Raw genomic sequence first — 19,817 nt, forward strand, 5'->3', positions numbered from 1 at the left:
TGTCTGTGCAAGGGGAAAAGTCCTGGGAGACCATGAACTAGACTATTGAATTGATATCTGTCGTATTACAAAAGGATCACACATAGAACACTTGTAACTTACCAATGTAAAACTTCAGGACGTACTCTTCAAACCATGTAAGTATTTCAGCCCTATTGTTAAAACCTTTCTTTCTGTAAAACTTTGGAAGTGCCTATTTCTTTTAGGATAACCCTGTATTTCTAGCAAATAATTCGTCATAAAATACGATATTAACAATTTTTAATGTAAGACTACACTTAATTGCTGGCTCCAAGTTGCCCCGTTTCCGGCCTGTGATTATGTCTGTGCCTGAAGTGAATGGAGTGGCGCATGCGTAGAAAGTTTTGTCGCAAGCGCGAGACCAAATTCCAGGGGCTTTTCGTTGTTTTGTCGCAAACCATCGCAACGTGTCGCAAGATGATTCGAGTCAAATGTTTCGTCCTTTGTGCGGCCTCCCAATTTGCCAAAAGAATGACATGTCGAGTTGAATCCGGTATGCGGCTGGCCTAAATAAAAAATAAAAATAATCTGTTTTGAAAGGATTAAACAACAAAATATTTATTAATGTTTTGAATTGTTGTATTTAAAAAATGTGGGCCTTTTGTGGCTTTTAACAGGACACACTGTTTCTGCTGAAATAATATGTTCTACTTTATGTATACATTCGCATTTAGCCTCGATATTTTGAACACGCCTCGTGCAATCGACCAATGTCCGGCGCAACTTTATTATTTCCGTCGCTAATTGGAGAGCGAGCGCGCGAGAGGGCGCCTTGAATTGGTACGAATCGTCGAAATGGGGTTGATGGCTTCCAGCCCCGGAGAGAGGGGGAAAAAAACATTCCCGTTCGGGTGGAAATTCCTCTTCCTGTCCCCGAACGGCGATGGGCGAAGGAGGATGAAAATTCATGGGCAGTTTAATGTGATAAACGTGTTTGGTGGCCTACCACATTACACGGAGCTAAGCGGCGGCGGATTCGCGTCACAGACGCTGGAAGTCTCTCTCGGCTTTAGCTCCGGATAAAACGGAGGGGGAGGAAGAGAACGAGCGCTCCTAGCCCGTGGAGAAATTTATTGAGGCCTTTCTCTCGCACTCTTGCTTTCCGCGTTGGCATATTTCTGATTGTTTATCCTGTTTTTTTTTTTTGCCCCCATTGCGTTTTCATGGTGCGTGGCAGGTCTGCCAGGATGAGAATTAAGGATCTCGGGGATTCCCCCATTGGGTAACCTAGGTGGGAAAGGGGAGTGAGTCTATCTTTCATCGTGGCATTGTCTTTCCTAGAGGGTAGACGGGGTATATTCCCCCATTTCCTCTAAAATTCTACAAAAAATGAAAATATACCTGCGGAAAGATGGAAAATTGTAGCACAGCGCGGACAGGACGAAAATGATCTAACGTGCTTTGAGGAAACCAGTATAAGCCTAAAAATGAATGTGTGCCTGATACGAAACAATAAATTGAATTACGACAAACTGACACCCCGTGCACTTTGCCCTGTACCATGAAGGCACATACTGGGAGATGAGGAGGTACGGCTTCACACATTTTCGACCGCGGCCATTTCTGAAGGTGATGTGATCGACTCCACGCTCCTGAGTAGTTGTATTTGTGATATAACCAGGACCACTTACAAGTGTAGAAAAGGAGAGGCTATTTGATTGAACAATCCGATTTGCCTACACTTAAAACAATGGCAAGAGGGGCTTATACCCCAATTCTTCAGGTGTAATATGCCCTGATTTTTTAAGAATTTTGAATTCTAGTGTGGAAAAGGTGAAGCCTCTCAGACAGATTTGCCTACACTTAAAACAATGGCAAGAGGGGCTTATACCCCAATTCTTCAGGTGTGATATGCCCTGATTTTTTTAGAATTTTGAATTCTAGTGTAGAAAAGGTGAAGCCTCTCAGACAGATTTGCCTACACTTAAAATTATGTCAAGTTCCATATGATCTTATTGTTTTAAGTGTGTTTTTCTGTCAAAATTCCTGGGATTTTGAATTCTAGTGTGGAAATGGTGAGCCCCCCTCAGATTGATTCTGCCATGTGCACAAAAGCTGAATCTCTCAATTTGCTGTCTATAAGCTTGTCAAAAATAAGCCGCCCCCCCTGTTATTGTTTTGGCTACATTTGAAATTGAGCAAAAAATATTTATATTCTCAAGCAAAACTCCCCGATCATTATATTGAGCCAAGGGCAGGCTGTTTCATGTTTTTTTCTAATCTTTTGATCAGTCACATGTCCCGGCAGGCAATTAATTATGCAGGGGCCTGGGAGAGTTATGCGTGCATCCAAGAGATATAATCTATATTGTGCTCTTTCAGGGAAAATTCCCCCCATACATGCCTTCATGTTATTGACTCCAAGGGGAATTCTCAGTAATAAGAATATTGACCCCTTGCATGTTGTATGCCTGAACACAATTCTAATCTTGTCTTGCTGTATTAATATAAACCCAAGCAAGGACTTACAGAACATTCAATGCACAATTATAAAGTCCAACTATGAAATTGTATTTAGCTGATATAGAGCTATGAGCTCTGGGCTCTCAATAAAATGTGGACATAGTCCCATGGCTTATTGCCTTGTAAACAGGAGGCTCGGGTTTGAATCCTGATAAAATATAATGCCTCCCCTGATGGCAAAGTGTTAATATTGGTGCCTTGTAAACAAGAGGCTCGGGTTTGAGGCCCGACAAAATGTGTAAGATTGAAATACATGTGGCAAAATAATATCTCTACACGTGAGATTTTGAGAATATTCACTGCTAGCTGATATACAGCTGAGGTTTGAAAGTGTGTTGTACAACAGCATAAAAATATACACACACACACACATATTTACTTCTGGTTTAAGTTCAATTGGACACCAGCCTCAATTTGTTTATCTAATATTAAAACAATGTAATTCTTCTAGAATTGCTCTGTGACTCTCTCATTTCTTACATCATAAACATATGATTTTTCACCTATGAGAATAACACTACATATGGTGTCATCAGGGAGTGTATTGTGAAATTCACAGATAATTTTAATGTTTGTCCCGTCATTAACCACAACTTGTTTCCTTTTTGAAGTGTTGATTACAAACATGGGCCTCTGTGCTTTGAATTCATCTGGTGTGTAATACATGTCAGTATTGCCAGTAGTGACTCTTTTGTATGATGAAAATGCCTCATATAATTTGAGGAAATCATCCTTGGAAATGTCTAAATTATAATTTTCTCTAGGAAATACCTCATTTCTGCCATTTTTAAGATATATGTTCTTGATGTTGCAGTTATCAAATCTACTTGAATTTTTTTCCTGATTGTTGTGTCTTCCAGTCTGAAACAATACCACTACAAAATCAGGCATGTCATATTGTATGCTGGAGAATGAATTTGTAGCATCAAACTCATAATAGGTACCAGATGCGGGCTTCTGTACACATTGATATGTATAAAATTGTAGAGGAATCTGTGGATTTTTTATTATATCTGCTTTGTATTTAAGAGCATAACTGGCCTCATATTCAACAACTGGGATTCTTAGCTCCATAGTCTGAATAATGCATTTGCCTTCATCAGGTAGGGTATTGGGCAAAGCTTCCCCTGTAGAGTTTAATGTGCTGTACCTCATCAAAGCATTGTTATCATTGGCAGCTCTTCTAAATGTGATTCTTAAACCACCCTTCCACATAATATCTTTGTAATCTGAGAAGAATCCTGGCAACAGGCGCATAGGGAACAGCACTGTGTGGCTCTTGGTTAATATTTTATCACCAGCCTCAAATCCACCTATTTTGTAGTAAGAAGCATCGGTTTTGGATAATTTTAGAGTGGCCAAAGCTGTGGAGGTAATGCCGGGATAATCCACTCTGTTTATAACAACGCCATGCTTTCTGATCTCAATTTCAGAGAACAGATGCGGCACAAAATTGTCCACCAATCTTATATTTGAATTTGCCGGATAATCTGTTCCATCGAGCTTTACAACATCAAATTTGATGTATAGATCTGCTCTGTGGGGGTGTATAAAGCCATCCCCTACATCAAGATCAACCTCAATCTCTGTGTTGGGTTGATTTAAATTTGCAAATGTCCTCCTGTTTGGGGGGAATGATTGTAGCTCATAACTCTCAATATTTTCCATTTTCTTCTTGTATGTATTTTTATTTAAATATTAATCTCTATGATAGCAGTTGTTGTGGCTCCAGCAAAATCAACTAATTCTTCTTTTTCATTAGTGACCATCAATTCAATATTATCTATTCTATTATGGCACACAGGAAAATATAATGTTGGGGATGGATTGTAGATGATGGGCTCCATAAATTCAGAATTAGGTTTGAATGTTGCAATGATGCCAGTTTGTTTGTGAGTGCCTATGCCATTTGATTTGGTGATCATACCCTCGGCCACATTACAGTGAATATTCAGAGTCTCTATGGCTAAGAATTTAGGTATATTAATAGCAGTGTGTTTGATGGCCGGTTCAAGTTTTGTGTTATTCTCAAAGCCTAACAGCTCTCCTATAGTACCCAGATCCACTGTTTCTGTAGCAGATACAATCTCTACTCTGTGAGTGACAGAATTTTGACTTAACACTACACCTCTGGGTAATTGGGCATTTAGAGTGGACAGATTATACTGCCCTGGAGTGATGACAATTTTTTGATCCCCTACTGCAATTTTGTTGTTGTGGTGTGTAATATTAGGGATCAAGTACATGCCATAAAATGCTCTGAGAGCTATTGTTTTGGGATACACTATGTCATCATGCAATTTGAGTTTCAATATTGAATTTTGGCTGGTGAGATGTAATACCCCCATGATGTTTCAGATACAACAGGGCTTTTTGAAAATTTTCAATTGATGGTTTATTTATTTGAGACATATATCTAAGAACAGATAAACACAAATGTCCACAATTAACATCTTTGAAATTTTGAACACGGGCATTATTGTAATAAAGATTAGCTGATTTTAGATATTTTATTAAATTTTCAGGTGGAACACCTCCAAATGAATCAAACACAAATGCCTCATTGTTTAAATATTTAAGATAACAAATCCAGTGAGTGCCCTGATTTTTGTACTTATCCAAATTAACAATGCCACACTCTTTGTTGAGTGGTTGTTCTGGCAAAGAATCAGACATGTACACACCTCTAAAATTTTTGATGCCCAGTGGCTTGATTAAAGCTTCAATATCTTGGTTTGTAAGCGGCTCTTGTTTTTTTTAAACTTATTCATGGCTCTCTTAACACCTTTGCCTTGTTTCTCTATGGCCAGGTTATGGCGCTTCAATTCATCTAATTCTGCCCTATTTTTCTTGGCATCTATTACTGTTTTTGCTATGGCAGCTGATCCCCCAGCCAAGCTCCCAACAGCCCCGAGAGCAGCAAAGATGGCCGGGATGGTAAATATAAATCCCCCCACATGTGATTTTTTTCTTGATTGCTGTAATTTTTTTAATTGGGGGGTACTAAGCAACAATTTCATACCATGGCCCTTGGCAATACAAGATTTTTTTTTCTTGCGCTGCTTTTTGGTCAAAAGGCTATCAATAGGCCCAAGAGATTTAAGACCTGCATAAGGTATTTGATACATAACACCCTTGGCCTTCATTCTAGGTTTATTATATACATATTCACAACCCCCACCCCAGTTTTTGTTTGGTGCTCATAGCTATGGTGGTTCCCATTGCTGCTATTTTTTCACTCAAAGAAGCATCTTTGCTTACAAATCTACCAAATGCAGCCTCTTCTAATTTTTTGTCTGCAACATGTCTCTTGTCAAGATCAGTATGTGTGTTGTATGCTATGTCATGGTCTCTACAAGCAGCATCTAGGGGATTTACACCAGGATCCCCTCTGTTTAATCTATGATCCAATTTTGTGCCTGGACCACAATACTGATAGCCTGGAATGTGTAGTTCAAATGGCAGCTTGTTTATAATGTCATTAACCAATCCCCGGCCCTCAGAAATATTCCAAAATTTAGGTGGTAGAGTATTAATAATTTTTATAAGATATCCAATCCCCTTAGTGTCTTTCACTATAAAATTAGACAATTTTGTGCTTATCATGTCCATAATTCCAACCTTTTCATTGTAAAAATTGTTGTTGCCAGCATTTTCCTCCCCAGCTATCACCAATAACCTATCCACAAGTTTCCTGACATCATCAACCCACACAAATTCTTTAGGCAGGGTGTTGTATTGTTTGATTCCACTGCCAGTCTTGATCTGTGACCATATGGGCTTGATTAAATTATTGTATTTTGCCCCACTGCTAGACTTGACTCTTTTTTGTGTGGGATCATTGTTCTGGTATAGAGCATCTGATTTTATTAATATTTCTTTGTAATATTCATAATCTTGATCTGTATAGCTGCCAGGCCTTTTCCTAGTCATCAGTTCCCACAACCCAGGTGTGCCGGGATATTTAACAAAACCACCTTTTTCTCCGAGACGAGATTCTGAATATACAATCAGATCATCTCCCATAAATGTTACTCTGAAATTGCCAATTCTATGTATGATGCTACCATCAAGCTCTGTGTCAGCATATAAGCCAAACACCTCATCTTTATTGTCTTTAGGTGTGGTTAAATATTTTTGAGCAAGAAGACCCAATTCAATATAATCCTGAGTAGCTTCAATTCTTCTAGGAGCAATAGGACTAGGTGTATGAATACTGGAAAGTGGGGTGAATGGATAATCTAAAATGTTCCTAGCAGCTACAGGCACAAGCTCTGTGATCAAATTTTGATTTTGCTCTGTAACAGTTTTGATATTTTTACCTAAATCACTAATAGCATCAATTATGGGCTGTTCTGTTTGTTTGTGTTTTTCATAAATTCCCCGGTTCTGTGATTTCCATCCCTTAAATCTTTTTACAAGATAATCTCTTAATTTAAGATCATCAATAATTGGCCTTTTCATGTTTATTTATATATGTTTCAATGTCTAGAAAATTGTTGATTTTATTTCTGTATTTGCCACTATTGGGTGTTCTTGTCATATCAATTGTGACAAACCCATAACTGTTTTGATTCCAGCACCTACTGCAAAACTTGGAAAAATCATTGTAGCTCAAGTCCCCACCTACATATTCATCATGTATGTGTTTGAGGTTGGTATGATCCTGATGAAACACACATATAAAATTGCTGTTGTCTCGGATCAGTTGCTTGGGTATTTTAGAAAAAGTCTGTGCCAGGTAGAAGCAATCAATATTTTTGTGCCGGCCCTGTGTAAAGAAATTTCTAACCTTGTTTTGATTATCCAGTATAATGTCATCAAACACAACAACAGAATTATCGAGACATTCATGAAGTGGCTTAACATCTGGTTCAAAAGTGGCAATATCCAATCCATCATATAGCTTCATCAGCTGCTGATATTTTAATTGTTCCAAGCTCTTAGAGAAGATATACAAGTGCCTGTTTTTCCAGTCTAACCAGTTGGGGGCCAATAAAAAATTATCAACCATTAGTGTAGTTTTACCACAAGCTGATGGCCCAACAATAAGACACCTAATATTATCAGGCAGCAAGTTGCCATTTCTCTTATTCTGTTGTTCAGGTTCTGGCAGCCATTTTATAACATACCAGGTGCTCATATTATTATTTTGTTTGCATCGATCCAGCTGTGTTCTGGAAGTCCTAGCCATTTGACAAATAACTTGTTGCCTTTTCTGCGGATGATTTTTTCTATGAGATATGTGTCAGGCTGTTTAGTTTTGCTGAGCTCTTCTTCATAGAATCTGCCTTTGAGAATTTCTCCTCGATGATCCTTTATTATATATGTGTTAAGGGTCCCGGGTTTAACTTGAACCACTGTAAATAATTCAGTGCTCCAGTTTCTTGTAAAGCCTCTTTTGAATAAGTGCTTATATTTGCTGATTCTTACTTGATCACCCACCCTGTATTTGGCCTTTCTTGTTGTTGGCTGGTGTCTTATTGTTGGGCCATCAGCTTGTGGTAAAACTACACTAATGGTTGATAATTTTTTATTGGCCCCCAACTGGTTAGACTGGAAAAACAGGCACTTGTATATCTTCTCTAAGAGCTTGGAACAATTAAAATATCAGCAGCTGATGAAGCTATATGATGGATTGGATATTGCCACTTTTGAACCAGATGTTAAGCCACTTCATGAATGTCTCGATAATTCTGTTGTTGTGTTTGATGACATTATACTGGATAATCAAAACAAGGTTAGAAATTTCTTTACACAGGGCCGGCACAAAAATATTGATTGCTTCTACCTGGCACAGACTTTTTCTAAAATACCCAAGCAACTGATCCGAGACAACAGCAATTTTATATGTGTGTTTCATCAGGATCATACCAACCTCAAACACATACATGATGAATATGTAGGTGGGGACTTGAGCTACAATGATTTTTCCAAGTTTTGCAGTAGGTGCTGGAATCAAAACAGTTATGGGTTTGTCACAATTGATATGACAAGAACACCCAATAGTGGCAAATACAGAAATAAAATCAACAATTTTCTAGACATTGAAACATATATAAATAAACATGAAAAGGCCAATTATTGATGATCTTAAATTAAGAGATTATCTTGTAAAAAGATTTAAGGGATGGAAATCACAGAACCGGGGAATTTATGAAAAACACAAACAAACAGAACAGCCCATAATTGATGCTATTAGTGATTTAGGTAAAAATATCAAAACTGTTACAGAGCAAAATCAAAATTTGATCACAGAGCTTGTGCCTGTAGCTGCTAGGAACATTTTAGATTATCCATTCACCCCACTTTCCAGTATTCATACACCTAGTCCTATTGCTCCTAGAAGAATTGAAGCTACTCAGGATTATATTGAATTGGGTCTTCTTGCTCAAAAATATTTAACCACACCTAAAGACAATAAAGATGAGGTGTTTGGCTTATATGCTGACACAGAGCTTGATGGTAGCATCATACATAGAATTGGCAATTTCAGAGTAACATTTATGGGAGATGATCTGATTGTATATTCAGAATCTCGTCTCGGAGAAAAAGGTGGTTTTGTTAAATATCCCGGCACACCTGGGTTGTGGGAACTGATGACTAGGAAAAGGCCTGGCAGCTATACAGATCAAGATTATGAATATTACAAAGAAATATTAATAAAATCAGATGCTCTATACCAGAACAATGATCCCACACAAAAAAGAGTCAAGTCTAGCAGTGGGGCAAAATACAATAATTTAATCAAGCCCATATGGTCACAGATCAAGACTGGCAGTGGAATCAAACAATACAACACCCTGCCTAAAGAATTTGTGTGGGTTGATGATGTCAGGAAACTTGTGGATAGGTTATTGGTGATAGCTGGGGAGGAAAATGCTGGCAACAACAATTTTTACAATGAAAAGGTTGGAATTATGGACATGATAAGCACAAAATTGTCTAATTTTATAGTGAAAGACACTAAGGGGATTGGATATCTTATAAAAATTATTAATACTCTACCACCTAAATTTTGGAATATTTCTGAGGGCCGGGGATTGGTTAATGACATTATAAACAAGCTGCCATTTGAACTACACATTCCAGGCTATCAGTATTGTGGTCCAGGCACAAAATTGGATCATAGATTAAACAGAGGGGATCCTGGTGTAAATCCCCTAGATGCTGCTTGTAGAGACCATGACATAGCATACAACACACATACTGATCTTGACAAGAGACATGTTGCAGACAAAAAATTAGAAGAGGCTGCATTTGGTAGATTTGTAAGCAAAGATGCTTCTTTGAGTGAAAAAATAGCAGCAATGGGAACCACCATAGCTATGAGCACCAAACAAAAACTGGGGTGGGGGTTGTGAATATGTATATAATAAACCTAGAATGAAGGCCAAGGGTGTTATGTATCAAATACCTTATGCAGGTCTTAAATCTCTTGGGCCTATTGATAGCCTTTTGACCAAAAAGCAGCGCAAGAAAAAAAAATCTTGTATTGCCAAGGGCCATGGTATGAAATTGTTGCTTAGTACCCCCCAATTAAAAAAATTACAGCAATCAAGAAAAAAATCACATGTGGGGGGATTTATATTTACCATCCCGGCCATCTTTGCTGCTCTCGGGGCTGTTGGGAGCTTGGCTGGGGGATCAGCTGCCATAGCAAAAACAGTAATAGATGCCAAGAAAAATAGGGCAGAATTAGATGAATTGAAGCGCCATAACCTGGCCATAGAGAAACAAGGCAAAGGTGTTAAGAGAGCCATGAATAAGTTTAAAAAAAACAAGAGCCGCTTACAAACCAAGATATTGAAGCTTTAATCAAGCCACTGGGCATCAAAAATTTTAGAGGTGTGTACATGTCTGATTCTTTGCCAGAACAACCACTCAACAAAGAGTGTGGCATTGTTAATTTGGATAAGTACAAAAATCAGGGCACTCACTGGATTTGTTATCTTAAATATTTAAACAATGAGGCATTTGTGTTTGATTCATTTGGAGGTGTTCCACCTGAAAATTTAATAAAATATCTAAAATCAGCTAATCTTTATTACAATAATGCCCGTGTTCAAAATTTCAAAGATGTTAATTGTGGACATTTGTGTTTATCTGTTCTTAGATATATGTCTCAAATAAATAAACCATCAATTGAAAATTTTCAAAAAGCCCTGTTGTATCTGAAACATCATGGGGGTATTACATCTCACCAGCCAAAATTCAATATTGAAACTCAAATTGCATGATGACATAGTGTATCCCAAAACAATAGCTCTCAGAGCATTTTATGGCATGTACTTGATCCCTAATATTACACACCACAACAACAAAATTGCAGTAGGGGATCAAAAAATTGTCATCACTCCAGGGCAGTATAATCTGTCCACTCTAAATGCCCAATTACCCAGAGGTGTAGTGTTAAGTCAAAATTCTGTCACTCACAGAGTAGAGATTGTATCTGCTACAGAAACAGTGGATCTGGGTACTATAGGAGAGCTGTTAGGCTTTGAGAATAACACAAAACTTGAACCGGCCATCAAACACACTGCTATTAATATACCTAAATTCTTAGCCATAGAGACTCTGAATATTCACTGTAATGTGGCCGAGGGTATGATCACCAAATCAAATGGCATAGGCACTCACAAACAAACTGGCATCATTGCAACATTCAAACCTAATTCTGAATTTATGGAGCCCATCATCTACAATCCATCCCCAACATTATATTTTCCTGTGTGCCATAATAGAATAGATAATATTGAATTGATGGTCACTAATGAAAAAGAAGAATTAGTTGATTTTGCTGGAGCCACAACAACTGCTATCATAGAGATTAATATTTAAATAAAAATACATACAAGAAGAAAATGGAAAATATTGAGAGTTATGAGCTACAATCATTCCCCCCAAACAGGAGGACATTTGCAAATTTAAATCAACCCAACACAGAGATTGAGGTTGATCTTGATGTAGGGGATGGCTTTATACACCCCCACAGAGCAGATCTATACATCAAATTTGATGTTGTAAAGCTCGATGGAACAGATTATCCGGCAAATTCAAATATAAGATTGGTGGACAATTTTGTGCCGCATCTGTTCTCTGAAATTGAGATCAGAAAGCATGGCGTTGTTATAAACAGAGTGGATTATCCCGGCATTACCTCCACAGCTTTGGCCACTCTAAAATTATCCAAAACCGATGCTTCTTACTACAAAATAGGTGGATTTGAGGCTGGTGATAAAATATTAACCAAGAGCCACACAGTGCTGTTCCCTATGCGCCTGTTGCCAGGATTCTTCTCAGATTACAAAGATATTATGTGGAAGGGTGGTTTAAGAATCACATTTAGAAGAGCTGCCAATGATAACAATGCTTTGATGAGGTACAGCACATTAAACTCTACAGGGGAAGCTTTGCCCAATACCCTACCTGATGAAGGCAAATGCATTATTCAGACTATGGAGCTAAGAATCCCAGTTGTTGAATATGAGGCCAGTTATGCTCTTAAATACAAAGCAGATATAATAAAAAATCCACAGATTCCTCTACAATTTTATACATATCAATGTGTACAGAAGCCCGCATCTGGTACCTATTATGAGTTTGATGCTACAAATTCATTCTCCAGCATACAATATGACATGCCTGATTTTGTAGTGGTATTGTTTCAGACTGGAAGACACAACAATCAGGAAAAAAATTCAAGTAGATTTGATAACTGCAACATCAAGAACATATATCTTAAAAATGGCAGAAATGAGGTATTTCCTAGAGAAAATTATAATTTAGACATTTCCAAGGATGATTTCCTCAAATTATATGAGGCATTTTCATCATACAAAAGAGTCACTACTGGCAATACTGACATGTATTACACACCAGATGAATTCAAAGCACAGAGGCCCATGTTTGTAATCAACACTTCAAAAAGGAAACAAGTTGTGGTTAATGACAGGACAAACATTAAAATTATCTGTGAATTTCACAATACACTCCCTGATGACACCATATGTAGTGTTATTCTCATAGGTGAAAAATCATATGTTTATGATGTAAGAAATGAGAGAGTCACAGAGCAATTCTAGAAGAATTACATTGTTTTAATATTAGATAAACAAATTGAGGCTGGTGTCCAATTGAACTTAAACCAGAAGTAAATATGTGTGTGTGTGTGTATATTTTTATGCTGTTGTACAACACACTTTCAAACCTCAGCTGTATATCAGCTAGCAGTGAATATTCTCAAAATCTCACGTGTAGAGATATTATTTTGCCACATGTATTTCAATCTTACACATTTTGTCGGGCCTCAAACCCGAGCCTCTTGTTTACAAGGCACCAATATTAACACTTTGCCATCAGGGGAGGCATTATATTTTATCAGGATTCAAACCCGAGCCTCCTGTTTACAAGGCAATAAGCCATGGGACTATGTCCACATTTTATTGAGAGCCCAGAGCTCATAGCTCTATATCAGCTAAATACAATTTCATAGTTGGACTTTATAATTGTGCATTGAATGTTCTGTAAGTCCTTGCTTGGGTTTATATTAATACAGCAAGACAAGATTAGAATTGTGTTCAGGCATACAACATGCAAGGGGTCAATATTCTTATTACTGAGAATTCCCCTTGGAGTCAATAACATGAAGGCATGTATGGGGGGAATTTTCCCTGAAAGAGCACAATATAGATTATATCTCTTGGATGCACGCATAACTCTCCCAGGCCCCTGCATAATTAATTGCCTGCCGGGACATGTGACTGATCAAAAGATTAGAAAAAAACATGAAACAGCCTGCCCTTGGCTCAATATAATGATCGGGGAGTTTTGCTTGAGAATATAAATATTTTTTGCTCAATTTCAAATGTAGCCAAAACAATAACAGGGGGGGCGGCTTATTTTTGACAAGCTTATAGACAGCAAATTGAGAGATTCAGCTTTTGTGCACATGGCAGAATCAATCTGAGGGGGGCTCACCATTTCCACACTAGAATTCAAAATCCCAGGAATTTTGACAGAAAAACACACTTAAAACAATAAGATCATATGGAACTTGACATAATTTTAAGTGTAGGCAAATCTGTCTGAGAGGCTTCACCTTTTCTACACTAGAATTCAAAATTCTTAAAAAATCAGGGCATATCACACCTGAAGAATTGGGGTATAAGCCCCTCTTGCCATTGTTTTAAGTGTAGGCAAATCGGATTGTTCAATCAAATAGCCTCTCCTTTTCTACACTTGTAAGTGGTCCTGGTTATATCACAAATATAACTACTCTCCTGCCACATTTCCACCTAAGGGGTTGCCACCAGGTACCCATTCATTTCAGGACCTTCAGGACGGCGTAGTGCTAACGTCGTCGCCTTGTAATCATGGGATCCCAGGTTCGATCCCCGGTGGAGGTGCGTAGTGCTTCGGGTCCCACTTTAAACTGTAGAACCAGTCCCGATTAGCCTATCTGTGCATAAAGTGGACACCAACTCAAACACACAAACATTTATTTGAGGCTGGGTGAACACCAGAACCTGCATATGTAGAGACATGGCCGGAAAAATTCCAACCTCAGAACACCCACCCAGGGAATCCAACCCCATTGTCTGCAGGTATTTTTAGTCCAGGCTCTGTGTGAGTGTGTAGCTGTGTACGATATTTAAGCATTGAAACTGACTTTCAATATTTTTTCAATAATTTTTGATTTTGTGCCTTTACCTGTATTTTTTTTTTTTTTTTTGGTGTCTCGTCAAACGCTCTTTTTTCTATAGGGCGCCGCGAAATATTCCAATATTTTCACTGAAATTACACTTATTCCAAAATATGTGCTTATTTAGAACTCTTTACATATAAGATTTTTCTGAATTTGAAATATTGTCTATTTTTTTAATTTAAAGCAAGCAACCTAACCACACTAACTGAGCGTTCCAAGTGTTAGATAGGCCTACATCCTGACTTGGGCGCCGCGGGAAAATCTTGAAACAAGGGCGCCGTGAGCCGAAAAAATTTGGGAACCCCTGATATAACTGAAGTGTATGTATACTGAGAAGTGTCATGTGGTGTTGGTGTGCTTCTCAACTTGATGTTTTGAAAGTGTTCCTGTTATTTAGTATTACGTGGCAATACTCCCCCTTTTCTTTTACAATGAACTTTCTCATATTGAAGAGAACGAAATGAACAAACACTGTACCACTGCCACATTGCTACCTTCATTTGGTGCAAAGGTACATAAACCTTAAACTTAAAACTCAGCTAGCTTATCTACAGGGTAGGGTTCTTTGTAGACAACGAAACCAGACAGGATGCCTTCCAATGGAGACGTTTAAACGAATATATTATTTAAAACAGGATACATGGAGTAAGAATATTTACATGATAAGCTACATTCTTCTATAATTTTCTCGTTTAGTCAATTTTCATCTCAATATTCTTTTTATTATTTATTTTCTCTATTTGGATATTCTTCTATTTGCACTTCCTTCGTAATGGGCAGATCTGGATCAGGACTTCCTTCTGAATGGACGGTCTGGATCTGGACTTCCTTCTCAATATGGAGGATCTGGACTTCCTTCTCAATGGACGTTCTGGATCGGGACTTCCTTCTTATCTTCTTTGTAAACTTCCCTCTGGATTTCAATTTATTTAGGTTTTGACTATTTAACGAATGCCTTTATCCTTTTCCAACTTTTTCCTCCAAGCTTTGGGAATAATACTAATATCCTCCCTTGGGGCTGCAATTGGAACGCGCCACCACTAACTAGGTACAACAGAGTGTATACTTGGTGCAGCCGATTGACATGCGCATCCAAGTAGGTGCTACAGTTAAACCGCGCAACCAAAAAGTGCTGTGGGGCGTCGATCGGAACGCGCTCGCCACTGATGTAAACAAAATTTCCCCTATAGGAATGGTAAATCAATTATACAGATGCAATATCTGTTCAAAGACACAAACTTGTATCAGTGCTTTGACTTCCTTAATTTTCATATTAACTTACATGTGATCATTGATTTGATTTATAAGATATATATATTAATTTACTTCTTTCATATTTATTTTTTGTCTTCTTATAATATATTCTATTGTTTTTCATCTTTCCAATATGCTTTGTTCTTATTTATAATTATTCATATATATATTATGCCAATTCTTAACCTTGCACGCCTGGTGCTGCCATCTCTATTCGTCTTTGGCAAACTATTCACATTACTTGGTCCTATTGGGTACGTAACAACATCGAGAACGCCCTTATCGTCATTATTTATTCCATCACGTAGCTCAGTGTTTGTAAGTAACTTTTTTGAGAAAATGTAACTGTAACTAGTTACTTTTAAAAGTGAGTAACTGTAACTGAGTTACTTTTTACGATAGAAGTGACGTTTTAACAGTTACTTCTACAGTTACTTTTACAGTTACTTTGAGACACTTAAAATGCTATGAAAGTGTCATAAATTATTGGCGATTTAGGACTCAAAGTGAGCCGGAATTTAGTTTCTGCTGTGATACGAGGGTCACTATTTATATTTTGAGCCTAACAATGAAAAAACAGGAATTTGGCATTGAAAACTGCTTTATTGTTTTTCGAAGTATTCTTCTTTATGGTCAATACACTTTTGCATTCGTTCGAACCATTTGTCAAAGCAGTTTTTCCAATCTTCTTGAGACACCTCCATAATATGGTTTTTGAACGCATCAACGGCGTCTTCCGCCGACGAAAATCGTTGTCCACGCAATTTATTCTTGACATTCGGGAACAAGAAGAAGTCATTGGGTGACAAATCAGGACTGTACGGCGGATCACCCATCAATTCGATTTTTTGACTGTTCATAAAGTCGGTTGTTAGACGAGATGTGTGACAGCTGGCATTGTCTTGATGAAGAATGATTCGACGGCGTTTGTTTGTTTTCCGTATTTGACCGAAGACCTCTGGCAAACAAATTGTTGTGTACCATTCAGAGTTGACCGTTCTACGTTCCTCTAAAGGCACAGTTGCCACATGACCAGTTTTCCCGAAAAAAAAAACAGGCGACCATTTGTTTCGATGTGCTTCGAGCGCGAACAACTTTTGTTGGATTGGGTTCATCTTGAAACACCCATACAGTCGACTGCTGTTTACGTTCCGGCTCATATGCATATATCCATGATTCGTCACCTGTTACAATCTTATATACGTCTTTTCAAGCACCACGATTGTATTTATTGAGCATTTGTTTGCACCAATTGACGCGAGCTTTTTTTTTTTAGTTTTTGTCAAATTGTGTGGGATCCAACGAGAACATACATTTCTCACAGCTAAATGATCATGTAATATTTTATATATGCTGGTGGAACTAATGCCTATGGTATCAATGTTTTCTTGAACAACAACCTATTTTGGACGACCTTCGCGAATCTCGTCGGTGAGCGAATGGCGACCACGATTAAATTCGTTATACCAGCGTTTCACAGTGGCAAAGGATGGGGCTTCATCGCCAAATGTGAAGTAAGTTGATCGATGCACTCTTGTCTTGATAATCCACGTCGAAAATCGTAAAAAATCATCGCACGAAAATGTTCACGAGTTAATTCCATTTTATTGTTGTCGCGCAATCTCCAAGGCAACATAAACAACACAAATCAAGCTATTGACAAAGCATTTGAAGTACGTTATGGTAAATAATGCCATACAATTCCGTGCAAACGTCAAATCGCGCCTAACTTCAATCAGTGTTGCCAAGGCTCAAAATATAAATAGTGGCCCTCGTATAAAAGCCTATCCTTTGATACATTAATTCTTGCAAACAATAGGTGAAGAGAAAAAGAGAAATTTGTTGTACTACTAAATTTGTCTCCTGGCGGTGGTCAATCGGTAGACTCCTGCAAGGTGCCAGGAATTTCAAGGTTTATCGTATGTTTCATCTCTCGTTTGGTAGACCTGAATTCCACAGCGATAATCACACCCCGGAAGAGGGGTGGATTTCCCAGAAGCGGGAAGATAAGCCTCTACGAGGAGAATTCCTTCCTATTGCTGACAGTTTGCCATTGTCAGTTATGTGCTGTGAAGTGTCTATTGTTTCTGTAGTTTGTTCCTCTGTAACCTTATAACTTCCCCCTTCTGTAAGTAGCATCCGATAGTTTTTTTTTCCTTTGCTATAATATTGGATAAAACTGAAAAACTGCAGTATTTCAGTGTTTTTACGAAGAATTCAACGATACTGGTACTATGAACGAAACTGAAGAAGACGGGAGCTAGCAAATGCGCATATGAATGGAAAACAATGTAATTGTTTCCATGTGATTTAATTTATCTCAGTTCCTGATAATTTAAAAATGGAAGTAAAAATATTTCCGGTTAGAATTCGCTTATTTATGATTATTCAGCATTTCTGAACATTTTGAAAAAGTAATCTATTTTGGTAAGTGCTATTCGTTTAAGATTTAAATGAGAACTAATTTTCTTGAAATAACAGATACGACAGATCTCACCATTATTATTGATACAACAGTGAATTACAACACTCAAGTGGCAAACGAAAGAATCGGGAAGACCCTAACGATCATTCTCGCTTGTTTATGTAATCGTCTCAGAGAGAACTGAAGGGGTAAGTTTAAAATGCCATTTTCACCTTCATCGATAATGCACAATTATAGGCTTCCACATTATATTTTTTATCATTTTCTGGTTCAGAACACTTGAAATTGTACAACAAATTTATTTCTCTCTGACACGCCCTATATGCGAAACAGACCTCCCTTCTTAGAATATATTTATTCTACGTGAGTGATTTCTCTCTCTCTCTCTCTCTCTCTCTCTCTCTCTCTTTCTATACAGTTTCTAGAATCCCCCCCCTTCCAATGGACATTCATTAAGATTAACAATCATAATAAATACAAATGTTTCAGTCGCAGTAGCTCAGGTCAACCTCTGTGGCGGAGTGGTTAGCACAACGCACTATATGTCAGGAGTCCCGGATTCTAGTTCGTTTCGGACATGGATGTTTGTGTTTGTTCCAATGAGAATACAGAAAACAGAAAATTGACATACGTGAAAACTGAGAAAATGTTAATAACGGGGGATACTACTGCATAGGGGTATTCCTTAAAAAAATAAAAGTCGTTTGGGTGCCTGACTACCATGCCTGAGACCCCCGGGTTCGATCCTCGGTGGGGGAGAATCGAGATTTTTTTTTCCCACCTGTTGAAGCGGCTCCAGCGCCCACGCAGCGTCGTATAAAGTGGGTATCTGGAGGGTAAAGGATGCCAGGGACGTGCTGCTGATCACATCACTCCCACCTTCGTCCATGATCAAGAAAGTGTGGGGCTCTAACTCCGCACCCCCCTATACGCCTTCATGGAGTCGCGCAAAACACAGGAGAGCACTTCATTTTGTAATAAATATAAATATATGAAGACTTATATTATGTACCAATAACATAAGTAAAAGACATGTTAGTCTTCACAAATATGTTATTACAATTAATGGTCGATTTGTGTAATTTGGTTGCAAGAAAATTTTCAGCAGAAAGTAACTGTTAAAGTAACTCACAGTTACTTTTGAAGTACAGGTAACTGTAACTGAGTTACTTTTTAAAATGTGTAACTGTAACTGTTACTTTTTTAAGCAAGTAACTGTAACTAGTTACCTTTTTTAAAAGTAACTTTCCGAACACTGACGTAGCTTGAAAAGCAAAGTTTAAGTTTTCAGAGAACATTTACATACTGAGGAAAATTTCATGGGATTTTATGCGCCTTCTGAATAAACTGGTCCACTGGAAAGTGACCTAACATATTGACTTCTTCTTCCTCTCGTACCTTTTATAAATATTTTATAGCAGATGCTTTTTTTATTTCCAATTAATGTTGCTTCTTTGATTTATTACAAAATACTGACATGCAAATTTATCTGTTGATTTTAGAGATCAGCATATAACAAGTTTCATAGCGTTATTGAATGTATGTCCTACACGATATTATGAAATTCATCTGCATTAGTTTATGTGCAAAACTATTTTTCACTTTGAACTTTTACAATGTGTTCCAATACATTTGCACTAGAATATATTGTCACTGATACACGTAATCAGAAGTCGCGATTAACCTTAAAAGTTAGAAAATCCAAACAACAAAAAATATTTAAAAATTCAGTAATGATAGGTATATTATTGTTTTAAATAAAACGTGTACGGATAAAAATAATAACAACCATTTAGTAGGTAAACTTAAGGGCCTCCACCATGTGGCGTCATTGCCTTGTAATCAAGGGGTCCCGGGTTCGATACCCGGTGGAGGCACAAGTGGTTCGGATTCCACTTTAAACTGTAGGTCCAGTCCCGATTAGCCTTACTGTGCATAAAGTGAACT

At 37.8% G+C, this 19,817-nt stretch overlaps 1 protein-coding gene across 1 annotated transcript in view; it reads right to left on the reverse strand.

Moving 5' to 3' along the window:
• The window catches only part of fid (class I SAM-dependent methyltransferase fire dancer), a 102,466-nt gene that overhangs the window by 69,866 nt on the left and 12,783 nt on the right, over positions 1 to 19,817 (reverse strand). The gene's annotated exons all lie outside the window — the stretch shown is intronic.

This window comes from Lepisma saccharinum, chromosome 1 (genome assembly GCF_977018435.1).
Source record: "Lepisma saccharinum chromosome 1, izLepSacc3.1, whole genome shotgun sequence".
Taxonomy (NCBI): Eukaryota; Metazoa; Arthropoda; class Insecta; order Zygentoma; family Lepismatidae; genus Lepisma; species Lepisma saccharinum.